The sequence below is a fragment of the Pogona vitticeps genome, chromosome 4 (genome assembly GCF_051106095.1).
Source record: "Pogona vitticeps strain Pit_001003342236 chromosome 4, PviZW2.1, whole genome shotgun sequence".
NCBI classification, from domain to species: domain Eukaryota; kingdom Metazoa; phylum Chordata; class Lepidosauria; order Squamata; family Agamidae; genus Pogona; species Pogona vitticeps.
Genome location: NC_135786.1, coordinates 150883221 through 150900410, shown reverse-complemented (window position 1 = coordinate 150900410; position 17190 = coordinate 150883221). Strand labels below are relative to the sequence as shown.

General features: G+C 38.4%; 1 long non-coding RNA gene across 1 annotated transcript; it reads right to left on the bottom strand.

Moving 5' to 3' along the window:
• Window positions 1-1987: 1987 nt before the first annotated feature.
• LOC140706835 (uncharacterized) lies at window positions 1988-16842 on the bottom strand. Its single transcript, XR_012086715.2, has 3 exons — window positions 9678-16842; window positions 7495-7644; window positions 1988-4848 (listed from the first exon to the last, which is right to left on the bottom strand). It is a non-coding gene; the product is annotated as an uncharacterized LOC140706835 (long non-coding RNA).
• Between the last annotated feature and the right edge of the window lie 348 nt (window positions 16843-17190).

Below are 17190 nucleotides of genomic sequence, written 5' to 3'. Positions count from 1 at the left end.
CTATATCTAGAATTTAATCTTTCATCTACACAGACACTTCCAAATTGCTACCTTTTTCTCTTATTACGTGCAACATTGATTTTTGTAATATTCTTCTTGTCAGTCTTTCTGCTTCTACCTTTCACCTGTTCTCTCATTCCTAGATGATGCAGTTGGTTTGCTATTTTCTGGTCATTGTCTGGATCATATAGCTACTTTGTGACATTCTCTTCACTGAAATCCTACTTTTATTCACCTTACATAACATGTAATTAACTGTATATTGTTTCATATTCTTGTTCCATCATGATCTATCTTCTTTCCTTCCTCTATATGCCACTCTCAAACCTTTTGTTACATAGGTACCAGTTTTCTGGTTCAGACTAGAATTATTATCCCACATTCTGTACATCTTTTCTCTTGAGACACCCTTTCTCTTTCTAGATCTTTTCAGTCATGAATGCATGAAGATTACAGATGCACAGAGGGCTGTAACTAAAGCAGAGCAAGTGGGGCTCTGCCCTGAGGCACCAATAGTTAGAGCAGCCATTATCAATGAGGGGGCAGATATATGCCCCCTGGGCACATATCAAGGGGGTCATAGACCAGAAAAATTTTTTCACACACAGCTTGTAAGGATGTTTATGCAATTTATACAATCCTGATATGGTCTATATTTCTTTCAGATTGTATTTATGGCTGTGGCCAAAAAAAAAGATTGAGAATGGATAATTTAGAGGATGTCAAAATCAAGAAGTGAAACTACTGTCAAATGTTATTGAAATAAATAGCAATGCCTCCCATCCTATTAACTCTTAACCCCCACAATTTTTCACTTTTTTTCCATGGGGCACAACATCCTGTTATTTTTATCATGGTGGGGTATCATGCCTACATCTCAGGACTAAATGAGAGGGAAATTGTGGTGTTTGTTCCAAGCTGCCTAAGTTTTTAGTCGCAGCTCTTCTGGGCCTGTCTCAGACACCCCCATCCATGTCACTCTTTCTTTTCCTGATCTCCCTTCACTGAGTAGGGAAATTTAATTAATATGAGTAGAATGTTCTGTGCCATCAAGAATTCTCATTTGTGAATGAAGCATGGTAGCTAGAATGTTCAGGGGATATAGAGGTTGAAGGATAGTGCTAACATTAGTTTTATGTTTCATACATAACAAAGTTTGGATCTTTTTTTGTACAAAGTCATTTTCCTGCATCATTTTTGTTTGTGTGTTCTGTGCCATCAAGTTGGAACTGACTTATAGCGACCTTAATAGGGCTTTAAAAGTAAGTGAATAGTTTTAACAGTTTCCTTCCCCAGTGAATTTCCATGGTCAAGTGGGAATTGGAACCCCATTCTCCAGAGTCCCAGTCCAACACTCTATCCACTACACCACACTAGAAACTGCATCATCTTTAACAATTAACTAATCTATTAGTTTCATGCAAAGATGTAATGAATACAGATGTTCTTGTCCTCCAATAAAAGGTGTCTTTGCTAGAGGTGGAGATGTTCGTATTTGTAAACCAATATGAATATCCTCACCCCCAGCTGCTCTTAATGTGGGTCTGGCCTCTGAAACCAGTCTGTCTACTCACATGTCCTGATGCTGCTGGTGTGCCACTTTGCCAAGCAGGCGATGGAGCTACTGCCACAATTGGCGGGAAGAGTGGGACCATGGTGGCTGGGATGTATGAGTGGATGGGCTGGTTTCAGGGGCCAGACCCACATTAGGTGCAGCTGGGATGGGGATATTCATATCTCCCTCTCTAGTCACACACTGACACCCTTGTTGTAAAGAGGGAAAACTCTTGTGAGATTTTTCAGTCCTACGTGAGGGTGAAAAGACCAGCAGCAATAGAATCCCTGCCAAACAACAACAATACACACACAAATTCTGTCTTTTTTCATTAAAATCTTGTACTTTTCATTAAAACCTTTATATGTTGTCTAACATGCTAGAAATTATGTGGGGAAAAATTACTGCTCTTCATGAAAAATACACTTTCACTTTTTAATTTTTTTGGCAATAAAGTACTGAAACACAAAAAATGAAGAACTCACACACTTCAAACAAGCTTACTTCTTCTGCCTCAGTCTCCCCTCCAGACTAGGTTACTGAATCTTATTTATTTCTGCAATGGTCTTGACCTTTCTAATGGCTACACTTGCCTGTTGCTTTTGCCCAGACTATAAGAAGCATCTTCTCCCAATTCTGAAGCAGCAAGAAAACCCCAAGAAGACATCTCTAAATTCAGTCTCTGAATTCTACTGATTCCAAATTAAGCCTGAAGGTCAGTGACCTGCATCCTTCATAAGCCTCTGTCCTTACAGAGGCCAAGTAACTGGAACATAGAGTCCCTTTCTGTAACACACTGCTAAGTGGCTCTTGGTTGTTATAGAAACAATTGTGAGGACAAAAAAAAAGGATCTTACCTACTGTATGTTGAGATGACAACATGACAAAACAATGTAAATATATGAGCTGGACAGAGCATTGCTGGCCTAAAGGGTCAAGGGAGATGAAGTGTTATGTCATCCAGATGATATTCCTATATCCATTTCCTGAGTCCAAATGATATTGTATTGAATAAGGCATACTTCTGAGTAGACAAGTATAGGATTGTATTGTAAGTCTCAATAACTATTAACCATGATAGCTAAATGGAACTTGCTGGCTACGGGGCTCTGAGAATTATAATTAGTATATTTTACAATATACACATATAATATGAGGTCAAACTCAGTTATCAGAGGGCATAGTCTGACATTACAATCCACACACAGAAAGAAGAGATCAGAAAGCTTACAGAAGTGATTAGGGGGGAAGTTTAGGAAAAAAGCAGAAAAAGACCAAAACAGAATCATACACACACACACATATCGCCACCTCAGTGTTGGAGTTTCATCTAAAGTGAGGAAATAAAAGAGAAAGACCATAATCTAGAGGTGGAGGGACAGAAAAGGAAGGACAGAAAAAGGAAAAAGTAGGGTAAATAAAACTGAGATTTAAAAAAAAAAAAAGAAAATAAAGAGGCAAGGGAATGGAAAGCAACACAAGGGGGAAATGGAGGAAGAGTGAAAAAGGAGATAGAGCAAAACATTGAAGCAGGAAATGCAGAAAAATGGGATAACCAATGTTACCAACATAAAACCTGTACAGTTATGAGTATCCTGTTGGCAAAGGATCAGTGTGCTGCTCCTGCTTCCTCCTCTTGGACACACCTTTTTGTTTCATGTTCAGGTGGGACTTACAGCCTGAAGGGAATTTGGCAGCAGACAGTTGTGGGAGGGAGGAGGTGTTAGAACCTGTACTGCTGAAGGACTAGCTGTTCCCATGTGGTTCTGCCCTATTATGTTTAGCCATTTTCTGAGTCTCCTCTCCGAGTGCCATCTCCCATAATGGTACAATGGGTAGATTATAAAAAAGGGAGGGTGGCTCTTAGTAGTGCCTTCTAACTGAGGAATGCCCTCCCAAGGGAAAACTTTTTTTATATCCTCACTAGTAACATTTAGATACTAGGATTTATTTCTGGTGGGATTCAGTCCTTGTAGAATTTATTTTTAATAAATTAATTTCACCTTTATTATTTAAGTTCCATTTTTGTCTATTAACAGCCTTACATTTGATATTGTTTTGATACAACTTGGCTGATTTATTCATTTTCATTGTCCAGTAAGCCATGAAATGTTCACGTTCATGGAGCTTGAGAGGTGGAAGCCACCATAGTGATCTGTAACAATGGCAACTGTGAACACTCACATACCTGATTGTGTGGCCCGATTTCATTGCCAGGGCACCTTCTACACTTGGAGTTCCAGCTGCATATAGACTGGGCAGGATACTGACCATTTTATTGTTTGTATTCTATCTTCTGATTTGTAAACTTCCTCAATGTCATTTACAATTTGGGCAGTTAATAAATAAATGAATAAATGAATAAATGAATAACATGCTAAGCCAGAGAAGAAGAAAAAAACAACAAGTTTCACTTCCTTTAAAGGTGAGGCTAAGTCTTCACTGCATGTCAATTGTTACTCTGATCTAGGTCGGTAGGTAGGAAATACAGAAGGAAGGAAGGCATTTCTTCAGCACTAGAAAGGAGAATAGTATTTGGTTTATTATTGTGTAAGATGCCTTTTGAAGTGTGATCAATTACAGGCAGTTCAGAAAGAGAACAGTAGATTTTGTTGACCTTTGCAGCAGTTAATATTCCCTATGTTCGTGCCATTTCCTGTTTTAATACTTCTGTACAGAATGCTATGACAACTCCAGTCTCTATGTACACATGGATAAGTGCACTCACATTTTATGGACTGCGCACTATAGATTTTTACACACAAAACTAGACACACAATCGGAGTTCATGTTTTCTGGGAAGCAAAGTCTAAATTGGTGTAAATAGATCCTAGCCCTTACTATTGCTAAAACACTTTATTGTACGACATTGGAAAGACAGATGTCCATCCCAGTAACTCAATGGTTAGAACATCTTACAACATTATTGACATATGGACACATGGCATACAGATGACAATTACACACATGGATGCATTTTTAGATACTTTGCAGCTTTTTCTTGAAGCCTATTTGTACTTGTAGCTTTTCTCTCTTCCTTGCCTCCTTCTCTCCTGCCTCTTTCCTTCTCCCCCCCCCCCCTTTTTTTCCATCCCCCCTTTTGGGAACACATTATTATCATGTTTTTAGTTCTGTTGTATTATCTTTTCAATTGCAATTTTTATTTGTTATGAAATTTTAATAAAAATGTAAAAAAAATACAATGAAATTTTGTAAATAGAAACAGATACCAAAGTAACATTCAATTTCAACTGCCATTTTTAATTTTGAATGTTGAGGTCCATATCTCCCATCTGCAATAAATGAAGAATAACACTGAAAGCATTACCATGTAGGGTTACTGTAATTAAAACTGCACATCATCAAGTCATTTCTGTGTCATGGTGATCCATTTCAGAGTTTTTTAGGTAGAGAGTACCCAGAAATAGTTTACAATTCCCTTCTTCTAGAGGCATCCAGGGACTGTGCAGCTTGCCAAAGGCCCCCCATGTTGTCTGTTTTCCCAGGAGGGACAATGGGGAATTAAACATTCAACCTCTACCTACCTCTGAGCTGTACAGCATCCTTGGGAGACTCTAGAGGATGCAGGCCTTCAGTGAAGGCTAATTCAAGAGCACCCTTTTCTAATGCTCAGATTTGCCCACATTTCTCAAGCATGGTAAATGATGCTACTCCCTATCTGTTGGAAAAGTCCATTGCATATCTTCTGTTTCTGTTGAGGCCTAGAACCTGTTGAAGATAATGCATGCATAACTAGTGGTCCATTGGTCTCAAAGACTGAGAGTGAGGGGTTGTTCCCAGTACGGCTGGCCCTAGATATTCTTCTCTCTGAGATAGAGCAGCATATGGCATCATTTAATCCTTCTACATTGAAGAATTTAATACCTAAAATCAGCCAACATATTCATGAATATGAAGCAGATTTTTTTTTGCATTCTATGGCAGGAAAAAAAATCAAAAATTATAAATAACTAAGAATGTGCTGCTCTGTTACTACCAATAGCCAGTGGTCCAAGAAGAAGAACACCTTATACCACTGCCTCATGTTAAAGTGCACCCTCATGGGCAATGGATCACCTCCGCTTTTCGTGACTTTCTGAATCAGCTGTCTTAAGACTACTGAATGGTAGAGCCACCCTGTGAACCTGGGAATACAGCAAAAAGTTCTAGGATGAAAGACCATATATAATGTATCATATTTCTATTCATCTGCATCCAGGAAAAAACTACACACATAACTAGGTTGTAGCATGAGGTAGGGGGAGGGAGAATGGCAGATGGGAAAGGAGTAAACATCCTTCTCCCCAGTTATCTGCTGATGACTATATTTCCTTGAGAAGCACTTGGAGCTTATGTGTGAGTGTACAGTTGCTGAATTTTAAGTTTCCTACATAGTGGTATTTTAAATGTGATTTTTTTATGTGGTAGTTCTGCTGAGATTACTTGTTGACTTAACTCTGATCTTTTTTCCTGCAACAGGCTTTCAAATTATTTTATGCTCTTTTGGATTATAACCATAAAACAAGCACCATTTCCAGAAGCTTGCAGTGGCGGCAGATTCTTTATAGGAGTGGAAAAGCTATCCTGGGAGGGAAATCGGAGAGTTCTTCTTATGAATCTGATTTGCAACTTTATGTTTATTCCTATTTAATTTCTTAAAAGTCTGTTCAGGGCATTCGCCCTCTTCCTTCAACCATGCAACACATAGGAGTAAACAAATCCAAAGTGGTGTTGACAGGTGACCAAATGTAGGAGCACTGTAATCAGTACTAGGGGAAATGTTCAGTGAACAATGACCCAGTTATGTCTATTTAGAGCTTTTAAGTTACATTTTATCCGTTTTTTTCTCAATTTCTTTCATTTCATTTTTAAAATGATCTCCAAGTCTCTCCGTTCATTCACATACATTGGCTCTGAGGCCAAGAGCAGACAGATAAAACCCTCTTGCAGTCATAGTATTAAGAATTATGGGATGGACATCACTGTTTGAGAGCCAATAGGGTGAAAACTTTATTCACATGGTACATCAGTTCACAAGATACACAGCATAATCTGTCCTATCAGGGCAGGAGACAATATGTGTGCAAACTTAATCAGTGCCTTAAATCTTGCTGGCCTCACACCAGATGTTCATGTTTCCTTGACATTCAGGGCTACAGTTTTCAAGGAATCTAGAAATATTTATTTATCTATCTATCTATCTATCTATCTATCTATCTATCTATCTATCTATCTATCTATCTATCTATCTATCTATCTATCTATCTATCTATCTATCTATCTATCTATCTATCTATCTATCTATCTATCTATCTATCTATCTATTTATTTATTTATTTATTTTATATCCTGCCCATCTGGTATATCATACCACTCTGGGCGGCTAACAGCAAGGATATATAATTAAAATATGGGATGAAATATGCTGCCTATGATGATGTCTGTTCCTGTAGAGTTAACCCCACTCCACCCCTCTCTTCCACAACTGTATTGCCATATCCCTTGCTAATTTTGGAGCTTGAGTTACAGTTCTTTAGAATTTTGAAAATGATATTTTATCTTACTTCATCTTCATTCATTCATTTCCTTCCATCTCATATTATTTGAAACGGGGGTAAGTGACATGAAGCTGAAGTTTCATGCAGCCCTTTTGAACTAGGAAGTCTGGAGGGTCCACTTTGGTATCTCCCCCAAGAAAATTGCCCATTCTGACATGCCTGGTTTTTTTTTTTTCCACACCTCTGTAATTGAAAATGCCCCTTTCTGGGGCTGGTGTAGCCTTGGTGAGGTTTGGAGGCAAAAATTAAGTCCCCAAACTACTGAGTTTTCCCATCCCTGTTTCAAAGATTTATAATGCTTTCTTCCATCCCTCCATACTGAACAATGAGGAACTAATGAGACAGAAAAATTCACCCTATACTCGTGTTCATTAATGTTACCTGAAACAGCTGCTTTTCAAAGAAGACGCTCTAACTCCAGTCATTGAAAAGGTCCTCACACCAAAGTCACGTATGAAATAAGTTTCAGCCAAGCCCTCCAATGAATATTGCCATTAAGTTAGTTCAGATGTCCAATCAGCCACTCATCCTCTGGAAAAAGCAGCACACATGCACATACAATCAAATGTGTGACTGCGTGGAAAAAAGAAAATAACTTGTCTAAACTTTCCCTGTGGAAAAATGCAGGTCCCCACCACCCTAATGGACCTAAACATTTTACATATCCAGCTGCACATATTTCAGAGTCTTTTGAAACTGAGTTAACCCACTTTTTGTTTTCTGTTTATCATTTTTCTAGTCCTCAAGCAATAAAGAGTCCCTGATTTTTTTTATCCTATAAGGCAGTGGTCCCCAACTTTGGGCCTCCAGATGTTCCTGGACTTCAACTCCCAGAAATCCTGGCCAGCAGAGGTGGTGGTGAAGGCTTCTGGGAGTTGTAGCCCAAGAACATCTGGAGGCCCAAGGTTGGGGACCACTGCTATAAGGAATGGAGGAGAGTTGGGAACCGATCCTGAGAAAAAACTTCCTCATGTTAACAGATGTATTTCTCCAAACCAAACAAAATACTAATTCCCCTCTACTCAGTACTACTTAGGTCTCATCATGAGCACTATTCTAGCTCTTAAACAGTTTAAGAAGGATGCCAAACAACTGGAACAAGCACAGAGGAGTGCAACAAGTACAATCAGGAGTAAAGACAGGCACAAATAAGAAAAAATGGAGATTCATTATGATTCATGATATATCAAGGTCAACAAATCACAAATTATGAATTTACAAATTTGTTACTGCTGAACTGAAGAATAAATTTGTCAATCTGTTTTTTATATAAAACACAATCAAATGCCCCCCAAGCACCTGAGGATAAGAATCACAGAGAAGCTTCAGCTGACTTTTCTCTACAATCTCTTTGGGTTAGGTGAAAATTAGGTTTCAGACATCCATGTTCCTGGGGTACCCACAATATGGGCCCCCAGGAAATGCCCCCTAGCAGCTTGCTTGGGGAAATCCAGTCTTCACCAAACTTGGAGGGATAGTAGAGGAGAGTAAGTAGAAACTTATCTCTTAATTTAGTGACTCTAGGTGCCTTAGTAGAACTTTCCTGGGAATGGGTCTCTGTGGGTGTATAACTCAGATGTCTGAAACCCAATCTTCCCCAAACCCTGTAGAGATGTGTTAGTGGGAGCTTCCCTGTAATTCTGGTGTCTCTAGGTGCCTGGAGGGCTGTTTTATAGCTCAACACTCTCAAAATTGCTAAACGATTCATTGATCCATATTCATTAGGGGCATTGATTCATATGAATAGAAATCAACTAATTAGTGATTTTTGAAAGAATTTGGTGATTCATTCTCTAATGAATCCATGCCCATCTCAAATTAGGAGACTAAAAACCAAACCCTGTGAAGAAAGACTGAAAAATAAATATTTTTAGCCTTGAGAAAAGAAGGCTGAGGAGATATGATAGCACTCTTCAAATACTTAGAAGGTTACCATACAGAGTTGGGTCAGGGTCTCTTTTCAATCATCCCAGAATGCAGGACACATAATAATGGCCTCATGTTACAGGAAGCCAGATGTGGTGTCTGACCAGGTCATGAATATTCATATGGTATTTGCATAGACCAATGGGAGTGCTGTAGGGGTGGAGTCACGAGATATAAGAGACTCCGCTGCCGTAAGAGGAGTTTAGGTTTTTGAGATGAGTTAGAGTGTTGGAGTGAGTGTGTGTGTTTTGGAGGGGGAGTGGTGGTTAAGAGTGGATAAAGGAGAATGTTTAAGAGCTAACAACATTGCTTGTTCTGTCAACACCTGTATCAATAAACAGTTTCTATTTGGTTCTTTTTAAATGACATATGGCCTGGACCGCTATCATTAATAATAGGTATTGTTGATGTAATCAACTGGTGGCAGCTGAGGGGCATGTAGCGTGAGCTCTTTGTTTGGTAAAACAAATAGGCGCCACGTGAAATCATGACACCAGATTTCAGTTTAGTATCAGGAAAGGCATCTTAACCATTAAAGCAATACAACAATGGAGCCAATTACCTCAGGAAGTGGTGAGCATCCCAACACTTGAACCATTCAAGAGAAAATTAGAAAATCATTTGTCAGATATACGTACTTTGTTTTGGTTTCCTGCATCGAGCACGGTTAGACTTCCAGGCCTCTTATACCTCCATTATTTCATGGTTCCGTGATTAGTAGAAACCGATCTCCGATATGTCCTTTCATCCACATCCTCTGTACTTCTACTCTGCAGCAGCTTGCCACATGACCAGTGCAAATGGGACAGTGTTCCACCTTGAACACAACTTTCTTTCATTCAGTCACAGGCACAGATTGTATGTTGGAGCAACCTTAAAGGCAAAACTGCTTTCCATCGCATTCAAATATGCTTTCTTTTTTGTGACCACAGGTGGCTTCCCACCCCTGAAGTATCACTCAGACATATTCCTGAACAAGCCCCCTTGCTCTTCAAAATTGGAAATTGGTGGCAGAACCACCTTGTTTCACAAGGCTGCTTTTAAAGCCTTCTCCTGCATTCCTGAGCCACTAAAAGGAAAGGAACAGTAATCCTTTCTTAAATGATGCAGTTAAAGTTGCTGAATCTCCACAATAAGCTCTTGCCAGCCAGAGCTGTTTTAGTGATCCATACATCATAGGAATGATGGCAATCTGATGATGCATTACATCAATACATCATCAATATGACAGGACTGTAATGATGGATTAATACTACATCATCCAGGAAAAGGGCTCAGACTTGATGCTGTCTGGTAAACCTACTTCAGGAAGGGGAAAAAAATCCTAAAGTTACTCATTTTACGTATTTGCAACCTCAAAAAAATAAATAAATTGAAAGTAACAGTTTTAAAGAACAGACATCAGTCATACAATGGGCAGGCATATGAAGCTACATTCCTAGGGCTAATTAATTTGTTAGAATATTACTTTGTCTTATATTGGAATGCCCAGAAGGGAACATGGCTTCTCTAATAAGTAATACACTCCCTAAAGAAGCAAATATCTCCTTGCTTTGACATTCTGTTTTCAGTTTTTAAAAGTGTTCTCATAACAAGAGGATCATGATTTACAGGGGAGTCCCACAACGATATGGAACAATATCAGTTTTTGCTGACATGGAACTGGCAAGATTACTCCAGGGTAGAGAAACCCACACTAACCATTTAGCCACACTACCCTGGGGTCCGGGAAGACCAAATGTATTGACGACTGGGTGAAATCTTCCTGCCCAATACCTTCCCAACACCTTCCTGCATGATAGGAACGCCAAAGGTACCCATAAAACACACAGGCTCCAGGTAGATGGTTAAGGCATGCTTGATTATAATATCATCAACCCTCTTACTCCAAAATTATCAAAAAGTTGCAAACATTTTGTGTTTTATTAAAGGTGATGAAAAAAGTAAAAAGAGCAAAACTTCAAAAACAGTTTTAACGGTGACAGAACAGTTAAAGAACTGTGGGTAAAATTAAGCAACCCAGAGTTTTGATGCAAGAATCATTAGAGAACATTCTCACAAGAAAATAAGAAAGCTAGCTAAGATAAGCTAATACTTACATCCTGGCATATCTTTAGTATAGTTCCAGAGTATATGTAGAGTGCAAGTTATAACACAGCAGTAGATGAGCACAGTGTTCTCCACACAGACAACTAGGCTAAACTAATTAACTTGTCCACATTTTTATAGCAAAAATTACAAGTTCCAGATTCTTCCAGAAAATCTGCCAATTGGGTGTTGAATTTCCCCAAACCTTTTTACCAAGAAGAGAGTAACATATTCCTCTCTCCCATCCCTCAGCTGAAACCCATTCTGCTACCTAATGCAGTACAAAGGAGCACACACAGACCAGTCCTGACGGCTCCTTTCCCACATATATAAGGCAGAAATGTTTGCTGACTTCGAATTACTAGTGAACACTTTTTTCCTCTCAGTCAGCTCATCGTAGGCATGAAGTACAAAGCCTGATTTTCTAGAGTAGCAACACAATCCATGAGCCCTTGTTTCTCAATTTCTTGACAGGAACTATGGCTGCTTAGAAGCTACAGGTGTCATTTAAAGCAATTCATAATGGAAACAAATTAACATTCTTTACTACCAGCATAGTTAGATGAAATATGTTCTACATTTGACCCTTCTATGATTAAGAGGAAAATGTGGGAGACCTCATTTTTCTTAGCCCTGTTTTAATTTTGTACAAATGTCATTCACAAACACACATAGGCACACAGACAGACACCCACCCACCCACATCAACAACACCATGGTGACCACTTATTTAGTTATATCCAGATGTAAGCAGTAAAAGTTAGCCATGTGCAAGGTTTCCTCTAAGCTGTGCAAGAGCACATGATTCGACCCCCTCCGTGCACCTACAGCAAATGTTTTCACCTGCTTTGGTTCTGCTCATGGTGGAACCCCATGAGAGGAGCTGCCCAAAAGGACTGAAAATTAGAGGTAATGTTGGCCATGTGTAAGGCTTGATCTGTTGATTTCAATGCGTTTCTACTATAACTATGACTAAGTCTGGATCTAGACACCATTATGACTACAGTTGCAAGATATAATTTACTTCTGTTACTCTGATGTTAAACATTTTAAGTACCATTCCTGCCTCCTTCTTGGCATGTTGTGTGTGGTATGAGTGCTGTTGGCATCCAGTGTGTATAGCATATATTTGCCTCCATATATTTATATTTTTCTCATTTGTTTCCATTTCCATTTTGCTAACTCAGGAAAGTTCTGGCAGTGCAGACTGTCTTCATGGCAATGTGCTTGGGCATAACACTGAAAGCCTCACAAAATACTGTGGATGTAAAGTGGAAGGGTATCAAGTTACTGTAATTGTATTTTGATGTTTTAGGAATCCCATGGGCGTTCCCCACCAGGACAGTTTTTCTTTCATTTCCCTTATGAGTAGTTTACACAATCAAATGTCAGGTATCTAGGGAACAGACACTTTTGCAAGGCAATGTTATTTTACATTGACCTTGCTTTCAGACTTGAATGGGGAGCTAGCTGATTGTTTTAAAGTGACTTTTCACACACTTGTTCAAACCTCATTTTCTTAAATACAATGTATATTTTCAGTTATGCTTTTTTAAATACCCCTTTTAGTTATTTTATCATCCTATATATGCAACATTTGAAACTTTGACAAAACATCGGAAATCTTTCAAATTTTGTACAGAATCTTGTCCATCTGATTAAGTTAAGAAATATGCACTATGCTTGTAAACTATTTCCCCTTAGTTCCACCTTTATATACATTTCTTTCTGCTTTAAATAAATACATAAATTGTACCTTATTCTATTTTATGTCCATCACTACCAATATTTTAAAACTTTATGGTAATTTGGTAATTTTATTTTAGGCATGAGACAACAATCAGAAATAGATCAAATTGTTAATACAAATCTATGTTATGGGTACTATTTTTTCTTTCTAAAAGGAATATCATTACAAAAAGTTAGAGATCTTTCAATAAATATCTGGTGACAGTCTTCAAGTATCTTGAGAAACTTGCTTTTGCCAATTTCACAAGGACTTTGTTATTCAACCAAAATAGCCTTAATTCAGCCTAGCCAACTTTGAATTTACTGCCAATTGTTTTCCTACCTTCTCTCATTCCATCATTCCCTTCCTCACCAACTCTGTAACTGACCTTTTTTTTTTTTGCCAGCAGCTGCGAGCCAACAAAGGTTTAAAAACTCTTATACAAATCAGAAGGAATTTACATTGTCTACTCCCATTTACAACATCTCACTCTTTCTCTCTGGACTCTTGTCACCAAGCAACCATCATCACCAAGCAACCATCACAGACATGTATCACAATGGCAACATGCAACAGAACAGTTTTACACACAACATTTATCTGCATATAGTATGTTAGTAAGAAAGAAAAAGAAACAGTATATTGGGTTGCTTATCATGTCTAATGATGAGACTATCCTTTATGAGGTCTAAATTATATATATGGATGATTTTTAGGTGCAGTTCATAGGTATGAAAATCAGTGTGATTTTTCTGCAATAACTCATTGTAGCGAACAGCCCCACCCTCACCTGTCCGTCATAGCTAAACAGTGGAGGAGGAGCCAATGAGAGGACAGAAGACGGAGCCAAGGGGGGAGGGGGCTGGATATAAAGGCTGGTGTATGGAGTCTGAGAGAGATTCTGGTAGGAAGAGACAGTGTGAAACTTAAAAGTGAACTAAGAGTGAATTAAAGATCTGTGAGGACGATTAATGTAATAGAGAGTTAAAAGAGGTTTAAAGTTATAGCAGTCTTGATTCAAAGACTAGTGATTATCAACCTGTGATTTACCTATTGAATATTAATCATTTATTAACTTCCCTGATCTAATAAATAATTTCAGTTTTAAAAGCACAAATGTCTCTATGATTAAATGGTATTAAAGCAGTAATACCTGGTGGCAGTGAAGAAAGAAGAAGAGCAAGAACCTCGTGAAGGCCTGGGGGAATATGGGCTTCAGAGGAAATCGCCACACTCATGAGCTGAAATCCTGTTGTTTTGTCTCACAGGTAGAAGGCAAGAAGCGTAACATTCAGTCACTTCCAGCCACAAATTAACAAATATCTGATGGGATTCTCAAGTATGTCCCAAGCCAGCGGGCATGTATGCATGCCCAAAAATCCCATTGACAATTCATTATTTACCCACTAAAATAGAGTGAATGTTATAGCTTTTGTCTTCCTCTGGTGTAACAAAGCAATAGTCATATTGTAGTAGTTGGAATAGGGGGGATGTGCAGGGCTTTGGAAGAATATTTTTGGACTATGACAGCCATCCATCATTGCGGATTTATCTTTGACTTACATCTGTTTCTTCACCAAGTGAACAGTTAATTGATGGATCCTACTCCTACAAAGTTTTGTGAAGAGAAACACTAACTTTGGTGAGTTTTGAAAAGGAGCTGGATAAATTCACAGAGCATTATTCTATGAATAAATAATAAACCATGATAGATAATTGAGATATATGAATAAACAAGTCAGTCTGCAGTGGACTTCTTGTAGGTGACTGTTTGGCCACTGTTTGAATAGAACATTGGACTAGATGAGACATTTTCCCCATCATTACTGCATAAGTTCTGTATTTTGAAAAGACATTTTCTTCTTGTCCACCTGGCGGTCTTTTCAGAGATATACCAATGACTATTATGGGAAACAGTTGTTTTGGATGGTGGTTTGGTCTGATTTGTCAAGGGGTTTCTGTTGTTCTTGAAGAATATGATGAATCCACACAAACCTTTCCTTTCTCAATGAAAAAAGGTATCTCAATATATACTGTTTCTAAAAAAATGGTCAGTTTTTGCTCTTCTGAATAGGAGAAATAATGAACACTTTTATTCCATGTTTCAAAAAGCTTTGATTTTTATGGAAAATAGAGGGTTCTCTGTGAAAAACACTATATTTTGTACAAAACAACTTCTGTGATTTTTCTCATCAAAAACTACCAAATTTGTGAAAAATACTCAATGTTTTTTGAAATTGTGAGGAGATAAAGAAAACTGATTTTTTTGTTGCTGTTCTTACCTCTGACAATATACGTAACAAGAAAAGGGACTGGGTATTGTCTGGGTTTATTCACAGTGCCTTCTCTTAAGTAGTTTCATTCTGGGGCATGGTGTGTAGTGGAGGCAGGGAGTCAAGCACCAAAAGTGGTGAGGAAATGCCGGCACATATTCTGTTAAAATGGGGTTTTTTGTTTTTACGAGAACTTTTAAACATCTCAGCCCTGTAACGTCTGTAGCAAACATGAGGCAAAATAATATTGTATCCTGCTCCAAGAAAGATGCAACATTATTGCTGTGCCATAACTTAATTTCATGAAAGTTCAATTTTCCCATGAAAGAGGCCGCCATGCTTCGACAATTTCTTAGGGCTCTTTCAAATTCCTTTTGGCTACATTTTTAGTTATGGTAACACTAAAATGTGGTCAGAAATACTACATTTGTTTTTGTTTTCTTTTTATCATATCTCTATATAGCTATTCATCTTCTTTGGCTGACAAAAGCCCTGTGGAAGAAGTAACTTTATGACATCTTGTCATATTTAACTGAAATGTGGGGAAATAGGAAAGCTTCAATCAGACAATGAAAGGCATGAAGTGTACATACATTGCTCGGCCACTGTATAAATAAGATGAGTACAACAATTCTGAATCTCAGTCATACAAATTTCCCAGCAATTTGTCCTCTCATGAAATTATTTTTAAAGCTAATTTGTTCTATGACAGATTGTATGGGAATGGTTTAAATTCTCATGGGAGAATGTTTATGTACAGCTCTCTCTGGGGTGTGCATGTGTACTGTATTGTCTTTCCACAAATGAGCAAATATGGTTTGTGAATTTCTGGGGCAATGATGGGGTGGATCACAGAGCCCAGAGGCATTGTGACATGGTATTTGGGGGGGTTAAAATGTTAACATAATTTTAAAAATTGATGTGATTATGACTCTTGAAGGGTGAAAAGAAACTGAGGATGAAACTGAGGTGGCACCAATGGAGAAGGAGGGTATGGTCTTTAGCTTAGGAATACACTTTTTTTGCTTTTCCTGCTGCAAAGGCATTACTTGTTTAGAGACCTGTTTCTGCAGTCATTCAATACAGCACTCCCAGTAGTCACAATGCTGCAGCAGGAGGGGACTAATATGTCACTAATTTCAAGTTTAAGGAAGAGAAGGAAGAAGTGGAGAGAGAGAGAGAGAAGACAGAAAATTATATTGAAAGGTATCTTCAATTATATTGAATGGTATCCACTTCCCACAATAAACTAGGCTCTTTTCTTGAAGAAGCCTATTTGCTCTGCTCATGGATGGCAGAAAAAACATCTAAGATAGAGAATGAAGTGAAATTCCAGATGGTGTGAAGGAACTTTCTGAATTTCCCTTGTGAGAGGAAACAAAAAGGTCTATGCCATTCTGTATGTAGAGTTCTTCACAATCTTTCCTGTGGCTGCCTTGCTGCTCTGCAAGTTGTTATATTCACTAGTGAAATCTATTGGAGGGGAAACCAGAAAGAAGGGGAAAGTAAATCAGAGCACACAGCTCTGTAGACTGTTGCTGTTCTGGCCTGAAGCTCTTCTGTCATGCCTGTACCAAAGGGTCCACCAAAAATCTGAAGCCTACAGTATGTAGTTGCTATGACCTGCAATTGCTGTTGCATTCCAGAAATACTGACACTATCTTGAACAGGAATAGGACTGGAGTGTCACTTAAAAGGCTACACAGTTGATTGGACACCAATCCATGTTTCCTTATTTGGTCACAGAGCAGGTAGTGGGGCAATCTACACATATCTATGCTAAAGCATCTTTACTCTGGTAAGTGAAGAGGCATGAATAGGAACAGGAGGTGGAGAAACTGGAGTCAGCAAACTGATGCAAAAACTCTTTGAATGTCCATTGTTAAAACTACTAACTAGGAAAAAGACAACAACAAGCACAGAGACCTATATAGATGTTCCATGACATAAGCAATGACCTGCAACCAACCTAAAACAAAAGATGACTACATATATCCCTAAGGGATTGGGTCCAGATTGATCACTAATGCAAAAACCTCCTTTTTAATTCCCTTTTTCTAC